Source organism: Gallus gallus, chromosome 11 (assembly GCF_016699485.2).
Source record: "Gallus gallus isolate bGalGal1 chromosome 11, bGalGal1.mat.broiler.GRCg7b, whole genome shotgun sequence".
Lineage (NCBI taxonomy): Eukaryota > Metazoa > Chordata > Aves > Galliformes > Phasianidae > Gallus > Gallus gallus.
The window spans coordinates 7090567-7108607 of record NC_052542.1 but is presented as its reverse complement, the minus strand read 5'-3'; positions in this window follow the sequence as shown (position 1 = coordinate 7108607).

Here is an 18041-nt window from a genome sequence, read left to right as displayed (position 1 = left end):
AGAAATCTCAAGAGGTGGAGAAGGTATTTAGAAGACGAAAGCTTAATTCACAGAATTCTTGTGTCAAACACATTTAATAGTCAAACCCATAAGTTTTACAGAGAAACCCCCGTTTTAAAGTTAAATGAATACATTTTTGCACTTACAGAAATAATAATTTTTCAAGTCTAAAAGGGATGAAATTATGCTTAATTTACAAGATTGCTGAGAACAAACTTTCTCCTTTCTACTGAAAAGGAATTGGTTTTTTGTCTGCCTGTATAAAGACACATGTACAGCATTATTTTCTTATTTGCTACAGGCATGTCTGTATTATCATATATTTGGGCCAAAATATGTGAGTGCCAGTAGCGCTAGCACCCTGGGTTAATAACTGGGAGATGTGAATACTGTGAGAAAGGATAAGATGAGGAAAGGGCTTACAGTAGAGAATAAATGCTAAAAAAAATTCCAAGAGATCCAAAGTTGATTAAGAAAAAATACAAGTAATAACAAATTTTGATATGGAATCTCTGTATGAGATTTATTGGAACGTGATGTCAAGGATTTCAATGCAAGGATTAAAAAAACCTTGTGCAGTTTTTTTGCTGCTGTTATATTGAATGCTTTAGGGAAAAGAGCTCTGTAGTGGTAGTTGTAAATTGTAAATCCTGCTAGTTCTTTAAAGCAGAACATTATTTCAGTAAGAAACATGAGCTCTCCATTTCTCACCTTGCTACCTTAATTCCTACAAGGAACTTACAAATGTCAGTTTTGAGTGATTGGAAGCTGAGGATGACTGTTATTATTGGTAAATAGTAATGCTTGTTATATATTTTCCACAAGTATTTGCTTCAGTGACAAATTTGGTTGAGTGATGCATTTTTCTTAATTGAAGGTCATCTGATTTCATTTAACAGAATAATAGCCACGTTAACGATTTCAAGCTTTCCTTGAAAAGGAAAGTTTGGATTTCAGCTATCAAGTATTAGCTGAGAATGAGAAATAAGGCTATGAAATACTACTGTTCTACTATAAATTGTTATTGAATTATTGCATTGGTTAAGAAAATAATTTAGCTAGAGATTTGGCAATAATGCTATAATGTGCATCCTTTGGAGAGATTTGATTTATTGTTGTAGGAGTAAATGAATATGAATGTGATTTAGTAATATTGTGTAAAGTTCCAGTGCTGTTTTTCACATTCCACTTCAAAAGGTGAAAATAAGCACATTCTCTGCAAAAAGTTGCAGTATTCCACATTAACCATTTAGGATATCTAGAAAGGTTTCAAGAGTCCTTAGTAAGAGTGGCAATCATGAATGTGTGTAGATCAAAAGCCTATTCATATTAAATTTAAGCCAATACATATTTACAACATAATCTAGGAGGCTGTTTTTCCCAGGTAGTTGCTTTTTGGCTAAGTCTGATCTGGAACTTGTTTTACGGAGAGAGCTAAGCCACTTCTTTGTTCTACTTATTCTAGAAGAGCTTCACATCAGTCCAGCTACTGAGGGATGCAGGTTTTCCATGGAGGTTAGCGATTCCAGGTGGCTGTTGCAGATATAAATTTCTATAGCTCCAGGTACACTTAGTCCAGGTACACTTGCAAGCAAATTGTAGATGGAGCATCCTTGTGGTATGCTGTATTAGTCTTCATCCTGGAAAAACATTTGGTGTGTTTTTTTGTTGTACTGTGTTTTTGTTTTTCTTTATTGTATAGTTTTGTCTGTTGTGGTTGTAAATTGAGAATGAAGCCTGTACCGTACAATTAGTTTACTTCTTAACATAGTGTTTAAAATATTTCAGTGTTACTGCATTTTGAAGTTACAAAGTAACATCAGGGAAAAAAACAAAACAAAACATTTTCTCTCCCATCTTGTGATGGGATCATCCACCATGCCTCAAACAGAAAAAGCGTTCAGCATGTTCATGCAGTCTTTCAGCATAAGTCTTTATTTGGTGGTCAAGAGGTTAACGTCTTGAAGAAAAATAATCAGTGTGGATGATTCAGTTGTTTTTAACAGTGCACTGTGTAGGCAGAGCTCAATGCCTTTGACACAATCTTCCACAGAACAGAAAAATGAATTTGACTATTTATGTTCTAGCTGAAGCTTACAGTATTTTCAAAAGCCAACCAGTTGTTTTAGAAGCAGGGAGGGGGGGGGATGTTGGGGGTGGTGGTGGTTCATTCTTTTCACACACGCAGATCTGATTTATTTTGGTTTGTAATGCTATTTCCAAACGCGTATTCCTTTTCTCCTACAAATTTCCCAGGCAGATTTGCAAATGGAAGTTCTATTGTTTCTCTATCATCTCAGCCAGTGAAATAGCATGGGAACTTTAATGAGTATACAAGCAACTGTTGTGCTCAGCAGTGTAGACAATGAACTTTGGTGCAGTCAAGATATTTCTACTTCAACATGCTTTAAAAAAAAAATAAAATTATGGAGACTCATTTTACTTTCCATAGTTCATAATCCTAGAAGTATAAAATTGGAGGTCTTTAGTGATCATATTATTTCTGAAAGATGCCTAAGCAGGCTGTTCTTGGGCAATCCAACAGTGAAGAGGAAGGAGGAAGCTTTGAACAAATAATTGTGTGAATTCCTTGAAGACAGTGTTGCCCAAGAGCTCAGCTGCTGGGGACTCATCTGCTTTATGAAGGGAAGTTCTTTGTAGTAGTTCGTATTGCTATAAGATCATAGGGATTTAACTAAACAGTGCTGTTTCTTACCAAGATGTGTCTTCAGAGCCCGTTGTTTCTTCTGTTATCTTCTTTACTTTCACAGCTCCAGGCACTTGTAGTGCAGGTGTCCAACTCAACAGCTGTACCATCTCCAACATTGCTGCTACTTCATTATTTTTTGGTACACCTCAAAATCATAGTTCTTGCAAATAGAACTCTTGCTCTCTTGTGGTCTTATTTTATAGATTATTTCCTGTTCTCTTTTTCTGAACTTCTGAGTTTTCTCTGCTAGTCTGTCACCACATAGTACTTCTTTGTCTGTGCTTATCATTTCCCAGCTGTATTGTGAAAGGGAAGGGAGATATAAGCTTTCATAAACCTCTGTATCATAGCATCTTTCCCTTCTTAAAGGGAGGTCCTTAGAATTTAAACTTAGGCTTTTTGGATCTTGGCTTTGATATCTGATATTTTGGACGTATCACACAGAAGCTCTGCTGTACTTGTTTGTAGAATATTTACTGTTTACCTAGCTCTGGAGAATAGAGTATGGAAAGAGCTGTTTCATCATTTCATAATGGCTCCTTTGAAAATGAAGCACTGTGTAGTGGAATGCTGGTTTTCTCAAACCAGATTCTACCAAATGTCTTAATAGTTAAGGAGAGCTTTGCCTTCCAATAATCCCGTGAGCAAAATTCTGATTTAATATGGGTTGCTATATAGGCTAAGAAAAAGAGATTAAAAATAAATTGTCAAGATCAAGAGATCTAGCTTGACTATTCCAAGTATCAACACACCTACTTTTGAAATACAACTCTAGTAGTATTCTAATGTTATCTACTTTCTGTAGGGTTTCAAAGCTGAATGATTAGATTAGGTCCAAAACCATAAGGAGCTGTGAGTTAGGTGACTTTTTTTTTTTTTTTTTCTGCCAGTAGGGATGACTGGTGAGGATAGTCTGGGCAGATTTGAATTATCTTTATGTGAATGAAAACAGCAGCCAAGCCAATTCCATTGGCAACAGTGATGTGGGTTCGTATTGTTTGAAACTATCCTCAGGCTATTCCTTATTGCATCTTTTTAATAGAAGAAGGGAGACGGGGGAACCAGCTCCTGTAAGTTGTTTGCATTTTTATGGTTTCTACTTTTTCCGGATGATCCTTCTGCTGCTGCCTCAAGGTAGGCAGGTTCCTGAGATAGGTAGCAACTTCACAGAGGTCAAAAGATTTCAAAAAGGAGGAAATAATTTTAACAGGAGAGGTAGCTCGTAATGTGTATTTTAATAAGTGATCGTAAGAAATTCATCTTGTAATAGTGTGTGATGCGTAGAGATTCTCTGATCCTAACCCCTGAATAAGGGCCAAGTATTTGTATAAGTATTGCTCTTTAAAGTTCAACTGTTGAAAATCTGAATTTTATATCTATCCTTTTACCTAAGGGTGATGAACGTGAGCTCATGTTCTATTTGTGTGCTTGTATGCTTTTCAAGAAAGGGTCTAAGAAAAACAATCTTTCTCCCTCTTTGCCTGACCTTTATCTTTTGCCAGTGAAGTGCAAGCTTTTTTCTTTAATTATTATTTTTTAAATTCCATGGAACATAACAGTGTTTGTGATTCATAGGTGTAGAAACAGCTAATTTGTTAGGCTATTAAATAGGAAGGCTTCAAGTTAGGATGAAACTTCTAGTCTGAGCAACCTAGAATGAGATGAAATGCATTATGACTGTTGCTAATGTCACTGTTCAAAACAAAACCCCAAGACTAAAACAGAACAAAAGAAGTGAGCAAAAGAAGACTTCTGTCTTTTCCTCACTTTTTTGTGTACTCATGCTTGTTTGCAAATATTGGGAAATATCGATAGACAAGGTGAGAGCTGTGAATTACAATCTGTAGTTGCAGATGACTTTCAGCAATTATTCTGACTATTGATTGTTACATCTTCTTCATCAAGTTCTTTCATTTAGAAGTAAAAAAAAAAAAAACAATAAGAAGGAAACCCTTAAAACCTATTAAATAAAGATCTCTCATAAGCTTCCCATCACAGTAGATGGTGAATGGGAAGTAAAAATTACTGTTGAGCACAAGATATTGTGAAAAACGATGAGGTTATTCTTGTTTTTCATGACAAAAGCTCTAGACCACATTTGTGGACGTGATTTTGTTGTTGTTTTTCTTTTATGTAACAGGATCCTGAAAGCAGGCACATGGCTCTCTCAAAAACTCAGAGTAGAATGAGCTCCTTCAAACAAGGGAAGTATGAAGGTTTGGAGGTGAAGCACAAGAAATACATAAGGAGGCTGTACTTCTGGAGTTTTGAGATTAGATGTCAAAATCCACATTGTTTTGTGCTTTGGTGAAGGAGCCAGGACACAAAGGGGGGGTTTTCCCAGCAGAGCTTTGACGTGTTCGTTTTGTTTTTATTCATTTGCTCTCAAATATGCTTAAAACTGCATGGACACAAGGCTAGGAAAAGCAAGCACTTGAAGCAGTCCCAGGCATCTCTTTCCGGTTTTCTTTTCCAAATGGGGTGGAGCTGTGGAGCTGCCACTTGAACATAATGAATAGGGATAAATAAAGTCATAGAGCTGTCTGCATCCACAGCCGTATGGTTCTTATTCCCACAGGCTTGGTGACATCAATCAAATGTGAGTTAGAGAGACACATTATACCTCTGTTGCATATCAGATAGCTATTCAGGCATTACCAAATGTAAATTGATTTTAGAAGCTTGAAATGAGACAAAAGCATGGTAACAATGTAACTGGAAACTATTTGCTGTCCTTGATTAAGTCTGTGTGCCTCAGCTTATCTTGCAGTACAAGTCAAAGGAGAATGATATTTGCTTCTGGGGTGACTGAAAGTGAAGTATCAATAGGCAAAAGTAGCTGGAAAGGGTTTAATAGTATTCTAGCTTGTACCATCAGCATAATGTTCTCATGCAGATCTGGTGGACAGAGCTATCTTAGAAGAAATTTAGCTGACCGCTGAATCATTTTCCTTTTGGAAAGTTGTGCAGAGGAAGTATAGGCGTATATGCTGCTGCTTCTACTTTACTCAAGAATGGCAGTCTGTATTTAGGTGATGGCTTGATGCTGACACCCTCATTATACTGAAATACTTAAATCTTGCCTGTTTTTTTTTTTCTCATGAGATTAAAAACTGGGAGTTCATAATCTGAAAACATGTATAGGGCTTTTCCAGTATTTAACTATGACTTCCTAATGTAAAAATGTCTCTGCTACCAGATTACTGCTCTACTAGATTTGATAGAACCTGTAATGGGAATTCAGTTTACTGGCAGCTGCAAATTGTACTGATACAGGTGAAGTGTTTTATTGAAAACTCACCTGTACTAATCATAGAATTGTAGAATTGCTCAGATTGGAAAAGACCTTCAAGATTATTAAGTCCAACTGCAAGCTAACCATACTGCCCTAACTTTAACAACCCTCTGCTAAATCATGTTCCTGAGTGCCACATCTAAATGGATTTTAAACGCAATCAGGGATGGTGAGTCAACCAGCTCCCCAGGGAGCCTTTCTGTAACCCTGTCTGTAAAGAAGTTTTTTTTCTGATATCCAACCTAAACATGAATTTATGAGCATTGGAGGCTTGTGCTAGCCCAGTCATTCATTCTGGGAGGCTTCAAATTGGCAAAATAAAAAATTTTTGGTGGCCTAGCTAGGATTTGGGTGCCAGATTGCCTGTTTTTGTTGTTGCTTAGTCTTCAGCCAGGTATCGTGCATGCTAGTCCCAAAGTTGATATTTTCACATCTACCCTATAGATGTGAAATTACTATACCTATAATGTTGGGGTAGAATTTAACTCCCAGTCATAGCATTGCCGTTTGTTCATCCACCTTCATAAAAAAGGAATAGTATTCATTTTGTACATTTCAAGTGATTAACTTTTATTTTCTATACTGTGCTTTACTTATTTCTCTGAAGTAGTAAGAATGGTATTGCATGCAGTTTCCACACAAAAAGAGTTTGTGTCCTCGCTTAATATTCCTCCTCTTGCTGTTATTTCTTCTTGCTCTTGGTCTTTGGCTGTTCACTATTTGACATTTTCTTCTCCTGATACCAAAATGCAGTCTTAAAATAAACTAGTGACATGCAAAGGTCTCTTGGAGCCAAAAAATGTAGTATACTTTTAGACAGGGTAACAGCAGACAGAGTTGCTATATTTACAGCTTTGTTCTTCTGGAATGGTTAAAAGCAGGGTTGTATTTGGATAATGTATAACATATTTTGCATTTCAATTCCCATGGAAAATGCAAGAGAAGGTTATAGCTAGTGAGAAAATACTGGAATAATATATGAATAAATAATTTGGGTACTAATCTGTAAGGTCATTATTTATTGGTGGGTTTTTTGTTTTATCTCTTACTATTGATTTGGTTTAGATCATAATATTACTTCTTGATCTGTTGCAGGTATAATACCTCTTTCAGTCCCAATCCCATCGAAGGTCGGTGTTATTCAATTTTCTACAAATTATAGTAGATTTTGGGCAAGTAGCCCTGAGTTACTATCTGAATTTGGAGTATTATTACCCAAATACTAATAGAAAATTTTGCATTCTGTTTTCTTTTCCCACACAGTAAATTCATAGTAAAATGAAATCTGAGCCCCAAGGAATATTTACTCTGAATGCAGAATTTTTATCTACTACTTAGTTCAGATAAATGATACATCTAGATGTACATATCACATACATCAGTGTAGCTCTGTGAGTGAATATGTGACTATATGCACATGTGATTACAAATGTATGTGTACATAGGTATGTTCATACTGATGCATCTCCATTCGGGTTTCAGATTTAGGTTATGGGCAGTAATTCAAAACTGCGGTGGTTGAACTTCTCTAAACAAACAAGAGACTCCTGAACCCAGGAAAATGTGGAGATAGGATATTATAAGCATTCATAAATAAAATGGTTTGTTCCAGACTTATTTTACTTTTTACAAAGTATATTTGTCTTTTATTTATGAAGAGGTAAATGCTTTCTCTGAGGTTTCTCTTCAAAAGAGAATTTGCTCTTTCTTTCTTTTCCATATCAGGAAGATAATAAGAGAGATTTGTATGTCATTTTGAGTTGAAGGTTATGTTTTTTTTTAACCCAGAACTAATTGTTGCATTACTTTTGTCTTTGCTTCCTCTTTGTTAATTATTTAATGTCTTTTTTTTCTGTAGGCTTCTTAAATCTTCTGATTAAGCCAATAAGTGATTCTTTTTATATGTTGAAATCAATCAGGGAAGAATTTGTGGTGAGAAAATGAAAAAGCTGGAATCACATTGTTAGGACTTTATTGAATTTACATAAAAATTGGAGTTAACAAAAGATAAGAACCTATTTTAAACTATCTCAATAGTTTAATAATCCCAGAAACATAATCAAGTAAATTATCTTGTAAAAATAATCTCAGCACTTAAAGTGTTAAGGTCTTTAAAATCCGAGAATTCAATGAAAAGATGAAGGACTTAAGTAAATTTTTACTTGGTGTAATATAAATGAGAAAAAATTAACAACAAAATCAAGTTTTATGCTGTCATTCTCAGTAGCTCACAAAAGATCTGTGACATTGCAGACTTGAAAATGTCAAGAATGTTTCTTATTTTTTGTTAATCTAGACCTGGGTGAACTGGTCTAGAAATTATATAATAAAACAAAAAAATCCCACACAAACAAACAAAAAAATACCTAATCTGTTTTGCAAAGAAAAGAGCAGAGTAGAAAATTAAATACTGTAACAACACATTTTTGCTTTGGAATGATCACTGAGTTCTTCATGGTTGTGAGTGTTCTGTTTCCTCTAACCAGAGCAACATCTAGTGGCTGGAAAGTACACAGCTCTGAAAATAGAGCCGAGTCCTGGTGTTTGGCAGGCAGGAGGCAGAGAGGCTTTCTGATCAAGCATGGAATAATTATATAATGATGGCTGTAGGATTGCTATAACTCAGTTAAATGCTACAGTGCATAATATTTTCTGCTAAATGATCTTAGGTCTATTTGATTGCAAACACCAGAGTAAGTCACAGAGGATCTTCAGCTCAATACCTCAGCATTTGAAGAAACACAGTGCAGCTGATATGCAGCTTGATATGAGTTATATGAGAAATCAAAAAATAAAGTTGCAGATGATCTGATACTGTGTATTTTTGTAGGGCAGATTTTAGGCTGTGGAGGTACCTGGGTGACAGAGTTGCTTGAGAGGCAGTTCTAAAGGGTAGAGGGGTCCAGAAAGGCTAGGCACTCTTACAGAATGAGATGTAGGCACAGAAACACACTGTCCCTATGTGCTGAGACGTGAGCCAGCGCAGAATGAGGATGGCCGGGCTGAACAGAGTTTCTTCTGCAACTCTGGAAGAAAAAGAGTTTGTGGCCTTTTGAAGAAGGACAAAGGTGTCCTGTGGTTAAGCAGGGAGTCAGGAAGCAGAATTAAGCCCAGATAAGTGGTTAGCTACCTACCAAGTATTCACCTGGACACCCACAGATCTATCGGACTAGGTGGGATCTATCCAGGAGTTGTGGAAGTGCTTGCCGAGCTGCTCTGAATAATTTGTTAGCAGTCCTGGCTATCTGGGAGGCCCCATTTGACTGGAGGCTGGTGAATGTGATTATGCCCATACAGGAAGGGCAGCAAGGGGGAGCACTGAAATTACAGACTTGTCAGTCTGGTCTCAGGGCTAGGGAAGGTCAAGCAGCAGATCATCTTAAGCCATCACATGGCATGCACAGGACAAGTGGGTGCTCAGATCCAGTCAGCATGGAAATAACAAAGGCAGGTCCTGCCTGACTAACCTGTTCTTCTCTGAGATGACTGGCTTAGTGGACTGGATCTGAAAAGTTTTGTGTAAATTTTATGCATTACATCACGCTTCTGTGCTGCTTTTGGCCTTGGTAGAACATATATGACAGCTGTGTTTATAATTCAGAATGGTTATCCCCTTTGTTCCTGGAATGTTTTATTTCTCAGTTAAGACTGCTGCAGTTTAGTTGCTTACCTGTTTATCTAGATTCTAATGCTTCGGTTCTGCACTGGTATGCAGTCACTATAAGTCTCCCACCAGCTCACAAAGATGCAGGCAGTTACACTGGGGAAAGAGTTAGAAAATGACACTCGTACCCTGTTCTTGTATTTGTTTTATCTGATATGACGTAGCCTTACCTGCTTGAGGTTGTAGACAGTCCTGTAGATTTTTGTGAAACAGCTACAAGGGTAAAGTGCCTGCAAGGCCATTTCAGTCTGTTTTTATCTTGGAACCTTCTAGCATTTTTGCAGGATAAAGGTCTAAGAATAGATTTCTAATATAACTTTTCTGAGTTCTTTTGAATTAACCTGACACTGACTGTCACAGTGGAAACTGCTGAGTTGAGAAAGTTTAACCTCATTTCAGTACTGAAACTGGAAATGACTTTTTTTCCTCTTTGAACTGATTCCTGTTGTATATATACAGGTATAGGTGTTGGTGATTTTAAAAATCTAGCCACATAAAAAAATAAAATCAAGACAGGCTTTTGAAGCTGTGTTAGGTTCCTTTTTAAAATTAGTTTGCTAATGAGGTGTAGTGTACCATGCTGACTACTAATAAGGAAAAAGCGGATGTACTTGTATATCTTTTTCTTCTTTAGTCTGACTGTGCCTTGTTGAGGGCTCTGTGAAATTAGCTCTTTGATTCTGAAGGTTTGCCCAATTACAGTTATGTGTAGCATAAAGCAGGAACCCCTTATTTAGAATTCTTTTGAGGAAATTTACATTTGGAGTAGTGGAACTATAGCTCTTGATCTACATTTAATTAATGCTGACAATGTTACATTCATTCAGCCAGATCTAAGCACAGAAATGTGTAATTTTTATGCCAATTAGTCCAGTCAAGTGAGGTTAGCTAATGAAATAGTATATTTAACTCAGGAAGAAATTGAATATTTATTTAAAAATATATATATTTTTAAAATTCCAGCTCCTCTCATCTTAGTAGAACATACCATGCACCTGGGAAGGTGCTACATGGTGGTGTGAAGATTTACATGTTTGAAATCGTGGAGCAAACACAAATAAGGATAAGTCTGTGTTGTAAATTGATGGGAGCAGGTAATTTTAGTGGCTGGTGACCAGGCAGCTTTGTTTTGCCGTTGGTACTAGCTGAGGAGAGGTCTGGTGAGCTCTGTGAAAACTGAGAATGCAGAGGAGGTGTAGCTGTCAAACTTGATCATGAGCAGAGGGAAGCAGAACCACGGAACTGGTTGGAAGAGGCTGGGAAGTTTGCAGTGGCTGTGTTAGTGTTTTATCCTGAGCAATTGTCTCACATTTACCTTTTGAGAATCTCTACATGCAGGATCTGTGTAGAAAGATGAAACTGTGGAGAATGAACATCCATGGGAAAGCCGAAAACTCTGTGCTGGATATTTGGGGTTAAGTAAATCTAGCCTGTGATAGACAGGAAGAAACTAAGGCAGAGAACCAGTCTGATCATTTTTACATAAATTAGTAGAGAAATCCATCTGTTGTGTAAGTGGGACTTGAATCTATAAATGGCAAATCCTGTCAGTAATATTTTTAAGTAGTGTGTGTGCAGTCTGGTCACACGGGTTGGTGTGCATGCATCAGATTTCTAGCATTTATGTTCGCCTTTAGCTGGTAGTGATTTGTAAGGGAGGAATCTTGTTCTTGAGTTTGTACTTTATCATTCTACTTGTAGCTATGATAGAAAATTATTGTATAAATTGTATGTAGTACATCTGTCAGATGACTGTTAGGAGAAGAAAACCGGAAATAAAGCTACACTTTAAGACTGTAGCGTGTTAAAACAACAGTGCTGGCTTCCGAGATATAGCAGATACTTGTACATTTAAGAAGATTGCCTCTGCTCCCTTACCATAGTCTAGAGACAAAATTGGAAAAAGGTACAGCTTAATTAAAAAATAAAATGAAACCTAACTATTCCATGCGTACTATTTCCTGTTCAGTATCAAGCAACAGAAATTCACTTTAATAGTATGTGTGTTAAACTATAAGCAATGCCAGATTAATGAATATAAGTCATTTTCTGGAGATGAGTATATACAGTATTCTGTTCCTCTTAAGGAAAAGCTATGCTCCGTTTTGTCGTGCATTACTAAATGTCAGGAGAGGATTTGGGATTTTCAGCAGAGGGGTCTCTGTGATCTGAAGCAGGCTGTTCCACCTACATCTGCTGAGCCTCAGAACTTGAAAAGGGCCTGAAGAGCCCTGCTGAGCAGAAGTCAGGAGAACTGTAATAATGGTTCTGTTTGTATGAAGTTTATAGACTGCACATCTGCTTGAAGGAAAAGTAGTTAGAGGCTTTGCTGATCAACCTAACGTCAGTTAGGTTGGTCAAAAATTCTGTAAATAAAACAGAAACCTCAGTGAGGTTTTGCTAATCATCATCTTCCTGTGTGGTCTGGTGCTAGCTGCTCAGATTGTGATTGCTGCTGATGCTGAGCAGCTGCTGGGGCTGTCTGGCATTTCATGTATCCGTAGAGTAAAAGAAACAGGACAAATATTGGCACTTGGAAGTGTTAAGTGGATTTGGAACAATCAGCAGTGAATTTCAGTTTGATTAAACAACTTCTGTATTTAGGTAGTTTGTGTAACATGATTTTGATCACAAGAAAGTTTAAGAACAGTGTTACACATGAGTTATGACAGGTATTGCAGCACTATACTAACACCTTCCAGTCTGATTACAGTGTGGGATTGTAAGCAATGTTCATTTAGAATTTGATTTGAAGCAATGTCTTGCCAAACTCAGCTACCAGTAAGTTAGAAGAAAATGGTTTAAGTAAAAACATGACTGTTTCTCCATTCATGTCCTTATAAAGCTAATTTGGGTAAGAATAGAGGCCATGAAGTAGTGCATTTCAGTTCAGTTTAGTACTCTTTATCAGAAAATAAGCTGACTGAAAAACCAAGAATCATTAAAAAAAAAATCAGAAAACGTTCTTTCAAGTACTTGCCAGATCTGATGAGCTATACAGTTACCAAAAGGAATTAAGTTGTATCTGAAGGATGAAGAAATAGACTTCAAAAAGGTCACAATGCAAGATAATAGAGCCAAACTGCTAACAGTTATCTTTAAATATTTCTTGGAGTGATCAAATCTGTGCTATGCATTTTAGTGCAGTATTATCATAATTTTCATTCTATTTCAAATTTTTCTGTGCTCAAATATTTATGGAGTCTTAACAGGAAAAATAACCTGGTTTCCCAATGACTAGGTATTAACACTTAGAGAATCATTACTATTCTAAAGAAATAGCTATATTTTTCTAAAGGGTGTTAGCTTCCTGCAAGCAATCTTAGCTAATTAATCTTTGCCTCACTTCCAAGAATGGCTGCATTTACCTGCCTGATTAATGTTTCTGCTAGAAGGATAGTTTATTATGAAGGTAGGTTTATAAAGGTCAGAACACAGGCAACAGTAACTTTGACAACAAAGTGAGCAAGGTATTGCAAGCATACATAACAGTATGAGAGATGACACTGATGGTCTTGTGAAAATGAAGTGTGTACTAGCTGTTACTAGGTAAGACTTTAAGGAGGGGGAAAAAAAAGACCTGGCATTCATTAATTTCTTCTACTCTCAGTTCTGAATGTAAATGCATGAACAGTTGTACGCACCTTGCAACCATGAAAATGGAAGACCAGAGGTTTTGTGAGTTTAACATTTCAGTTAGTCTAGTGTGGAAGAAGAGTGATTATCCATTGTAATGAGGAGAAAAAGCATGTTGGAAAATGCTTAAGAACTCAGCTTAAAATAACAGTTAATTAACCCAGTGTGTTGTGGTATGTGGTGACATATTTCTTAAAGCAGGGAGATATCTTGAAACTGGTCCATCCATAGTTAAATAATAATAATAGTATTTCTACTATAAAAAGGTGGTAATTCATGTATTTTGAAATGGCTTTTGTTTTATGTAGTTCTCAAAATCTTGTTCAGTGTGGATGCTGAGGCAAATGACAATGAGTTTTACATTGAGTTTCAGCTTTGCTTCAGACTGTATAAACTTGAGGTATACTCCTGACAAAGTCACTCGGTCTGTTTCTGTTTTCCAACTGTAATGAGTTTTAGTACTTTTTCGCAGCCTTGTTTTTTGCTTTGATTGTTCACAGATTACAGTCTTCACCTTAAAGCCATATAATGAAGTTTGGATCTTGGCTTAAGAGTACTGGAAAAAAAACTGGGCTTAGTTCATGGTAATTTGAGCTTCTATAACAGTACTTGGAATTAAAGTATACATCAATACTTGATTATTATTCCTTTGGGGGAAAAAAATGAGTTGGTGATCATAAAAACAACTACCTTACTGGACTGAATGAATTCTTGAGGAATTAGTTGCAAGAAAACAAGAACATTAAGAGCAATGTAAGAACGAACTGTACAGATTTTAGAGCTGCCCACCAGAATAGTACCAGAAGTTGGTTCTACTAGTCAAAACTGTGCTGTTTCTAATGAAGACTTGCCTGTAGAAAATGTAACATGGAATGATGTTTTAAGTAGTTATTCATAGTGGTTACTGCACCTATGTGCAGTATGAGCAGGGGTCTATGCTGGCAGTCCTGTGATTGAGTATCTACACTTTTATTTTTCTTACAGATAAAATGTATGTGGCCTGGGTACAAGATCACGTCATTATGCCACATGTGTCATGTGGAGTGTGGGAGCAGCATGTACCATATTACGGTATGTGAAATTTGCTCATACAGCTTGCTTTCTGCTTTCAAGTTGTATGTTGAAGAAATTAATAAATGCTCCTTAAAATTAAAATGGGATTATAATAAAGGTGGTATTTGAAATTTTGCTGATAGCTGCTCAGAAGGTGTGTAACTTTTAAGAAAGTAGTTTAATATGAAAGTGGAACTGACACAGTTATTTCTCCTTGTATGGGATGATGTGCAAAATTAACGTACAGCAAACTGTTAAGTTTGTTAGATTAGGCAGTTTCAGAACTGATAGTTTAGAAATGTCCATGAAAATTCACAAGTTCTTAAATCTTTTTAATCACTTACAGATTATAAAATCTGATTTAACCTGTGATGTTCTTTCAACTGTAAATGGACAAACAGATATCAATGTGTTAGGATAACATTTTTATTACTTGCTGAGTAGGCAACATTATTTCCAGTTTGTGGAAAATTGAAGATGAAACTTCTAGATCTCCCATTCTATGGATTGTTTACTTGGCATAATGAAAAGTTGCATTGTGATACTAGATCTGATTACGTGCTCTGAGATCCTATACTAATGCTGCCATATTTACGTACTGTTTCACATAGATTAGTAATCTGCTTCTCGGTATCGTTCATTAACATACACTAGATGCAGTGCTGTGTTTTTTCCTTAAGGTAACATTTTTACAGTTGTTGAAGTATGCCATTTTACTGCCCTGCATAATGTACTGTGGTTCTTCAGACAAAATCATAATTACTAGATAACTGTTTCTAGAACTGTAGGTCATCAAGAAATACTGTGTTCAGTGGAACAAGAAAACAAACAAATGCGGACTTGTTTGTTGGATCTTAGCAGAGCTTGCCTTTCTGAGACTGATGGTTTCTTGAGCACTACATTTTGATATTTAATCTTGTGAGAACTCATAGGCTTGTCGTCTTTGTTTTGACAATCTTTAAATATTCTCTGAATTTCTCTGAATGTTTTGGAACATCAGTAGTATTTCTCAGAAGTGGGGAAAAGTGTATTATTTAGTGCATGCACTATGTCTTTAATAATACTCTTGTATTTTATCTGAATTCAACATATTTGTATAAGCTGGCTGTCACATCTACAGGTATCTCTTACCAGGGCCTATTCCTTTGTTCAACTGAAGTAAAATCTTGCATGATTCAGTTCATATTCTTACATACACCTGATGAGGTCCACTCAGCTATAATTTAACCAGGAGAAATATCAGGTGTAATTATTGGAAGATCACTTTTGTTCGTTTTTATCTATAATAGCTCTGTTGGGGTAAGAAAAGTGACTAATCAAAGTAAAAGGCTGCTTAAGAATGAAGCGATATAAGGCTCATCAACAACAGAATTCAGTGATAGACCCCCAAGGCAATTTTCAAGCTATTATAACTGCCTGTGGTGACTGCCAAGCTGCAGTAGCTAGAAAAATAACTTTCACAGTTTGATGTGTCCTTTGTTTTTCTGGCATCTCTTCTTACTAAGAGGAGATATTGCGTAGCTAATGAAGTGCAGTAAGTACTACGTTTGCTGTGAAATTTTAACTACATATATTCTGACAATCCTGTAGTAATGTTACTATCGTGTTTATTCCTTTATGCTACTTTCGGATATGCTTGAATTTTAAGGAGTAATAGACTGAGGTGAAGAAAGCTAGGCTGAGAAAAATCTTTATTGCATATCAGCATTTTATTATGATTGGAAATATTGGCAAATATTTTAAAAACATAAAAAGATACCCTGAGACTGTAAAATGGTGATGTTTAAGACAGAAATAACACTTCTGTTTATTACCAAGTCAGAAATTCCGATTTCTTTTATGCTATGAAGGAAACCAATTCATTTTTTCTAAAAAACAAAAAACAAACAAACAAACAAAACCCTTTTCTTAACAAAACAAAGGGTTATTTAGGATATATGAACTCAAAGCTTAGAATAATTGTTTTTTTCAAAAATTTTATAGTTCATAAAGATGGTAATCAAAATCAGAGTGTATTGTACTAAAGTGAGGTACTTACAAAATGAAATAAAATCGTGGTTTTGCCATTTAATTAATGAAAGATCTTTAATTTTGAAAAGATACTACAAGTGAGTTTGTACATTTTGTTGTACAAGAGCTCTTTCTAAAGTTTGCCCTTTTACCTCATTCCTCCATTTTCATTGCTGTACCTTGATATGCTGACAGAATCCTGTCTGATTATAAGAACAGAAGCTGGCCCCAGTGATTTTGTCTTGAACTGTGTGGTATAAACAATGGCTAAAATGAGAAAACTACATTTACCAGTATAATTTAATGACATTAACCTGTGAATATTTTATCTGGGTGATGTAGGATAGCATCAAGCCTTTTGATGCAGTGCTTATATGTAGAGGGTTCAAAACAACTAATGATGCCTGTCAAGGTCACAAAGCTAATGAGGATATTGGTTCTAAATGCAAACCAGTGTGATGCACAACTGAGTAACAAACATGTTTGGCGTTTACTTTTTGTACCTGAAATGAAAGCAATTTTATCTAAAGCAGGTTCAATATAAATGTAAGTTTCACACCAAAAGTTGAAGTATTGATTTTAACATTAAGCTTCATGAATGTTTTTATTCAAAATACGGTGCAAGTTGACTGAAGCAAGTATGTTCATAGAATCATAGAATCTTTAGAGTTGGAAGGGACCTCTGGAGGCCATCTAGTCCAATTCCCCTGCAACAAACAGGGATACCACAGCTAGATCAGGTTGCCCAGGGCCTTATCCACCCTCACCTTGAAAGTCTCCATGGACAGGGCAACAACCACAACACTAGGTAACCTGTTCCAGTGCTTCACCACCCTCACTGTAAAGGATTTTTTCCTTATATCTAACCTAGATCTACCCTCTTTGAGCTTGAAGCCATTTCCCCTTGTTCTATCACCACAAACCCTGCTAAAGAGTCTGTCCCCTTCTTTCCTGCAGCTCCCCTCTAGATACTAAAAGGCCACTATCAGGTCACCTCACAGCCTTCTCCAGGCTGAATAGCCACAGCTCTGTCAACTTGTCCTCATTCCATTCCATGGATTGTTTTTGTGCCCTTCTCTGGACACGCTCCAACAGCTCTGTCTCTTTTGTATTGGGGACTCCACATCTGGATGCAAATTATGACATTTATGAAGAACCAGTTTAGAGTGATACATTTATGAAGTGAAATGCTAAGTTCCAAAGCAAGTCTGGCAGGTCAGGTTGCTGTGCTCCCATGTGATTAAGGTACTTGGACCTCTGTTTGCCACTTGGTGGACATGTTTCCTATAATATTCTCTATATCTTCAGCTAGGGCTTATTTTCAGCTATTAGTTTGAGAAGCATTTTTCTTGAGCATACTTAGTATTTTCTCTCTTTACTAAATATAAACGTGTATGAAAGGACTAGTATTTGGTATAGTAATAAAACCTGTTGTTTACCAGTTCTGACGGAGTGGTGGATAAATTTTCCTTTCAGTACACACACTGAAAGCTAAATTTTGTGGAAGTATGGTTACTGAAGATTGCACAATTCAATTGCCTCTTGACTTCATAATCCACCTTGATTGTTTAGTCCTTTCAGATTAGAATGGTATTGGTTAATGGATCATTAGGTTACTTGCTTAAACAAATCCCATTTAATGCATTCTCTGCTCCTTTATGTACTGAGTTCTG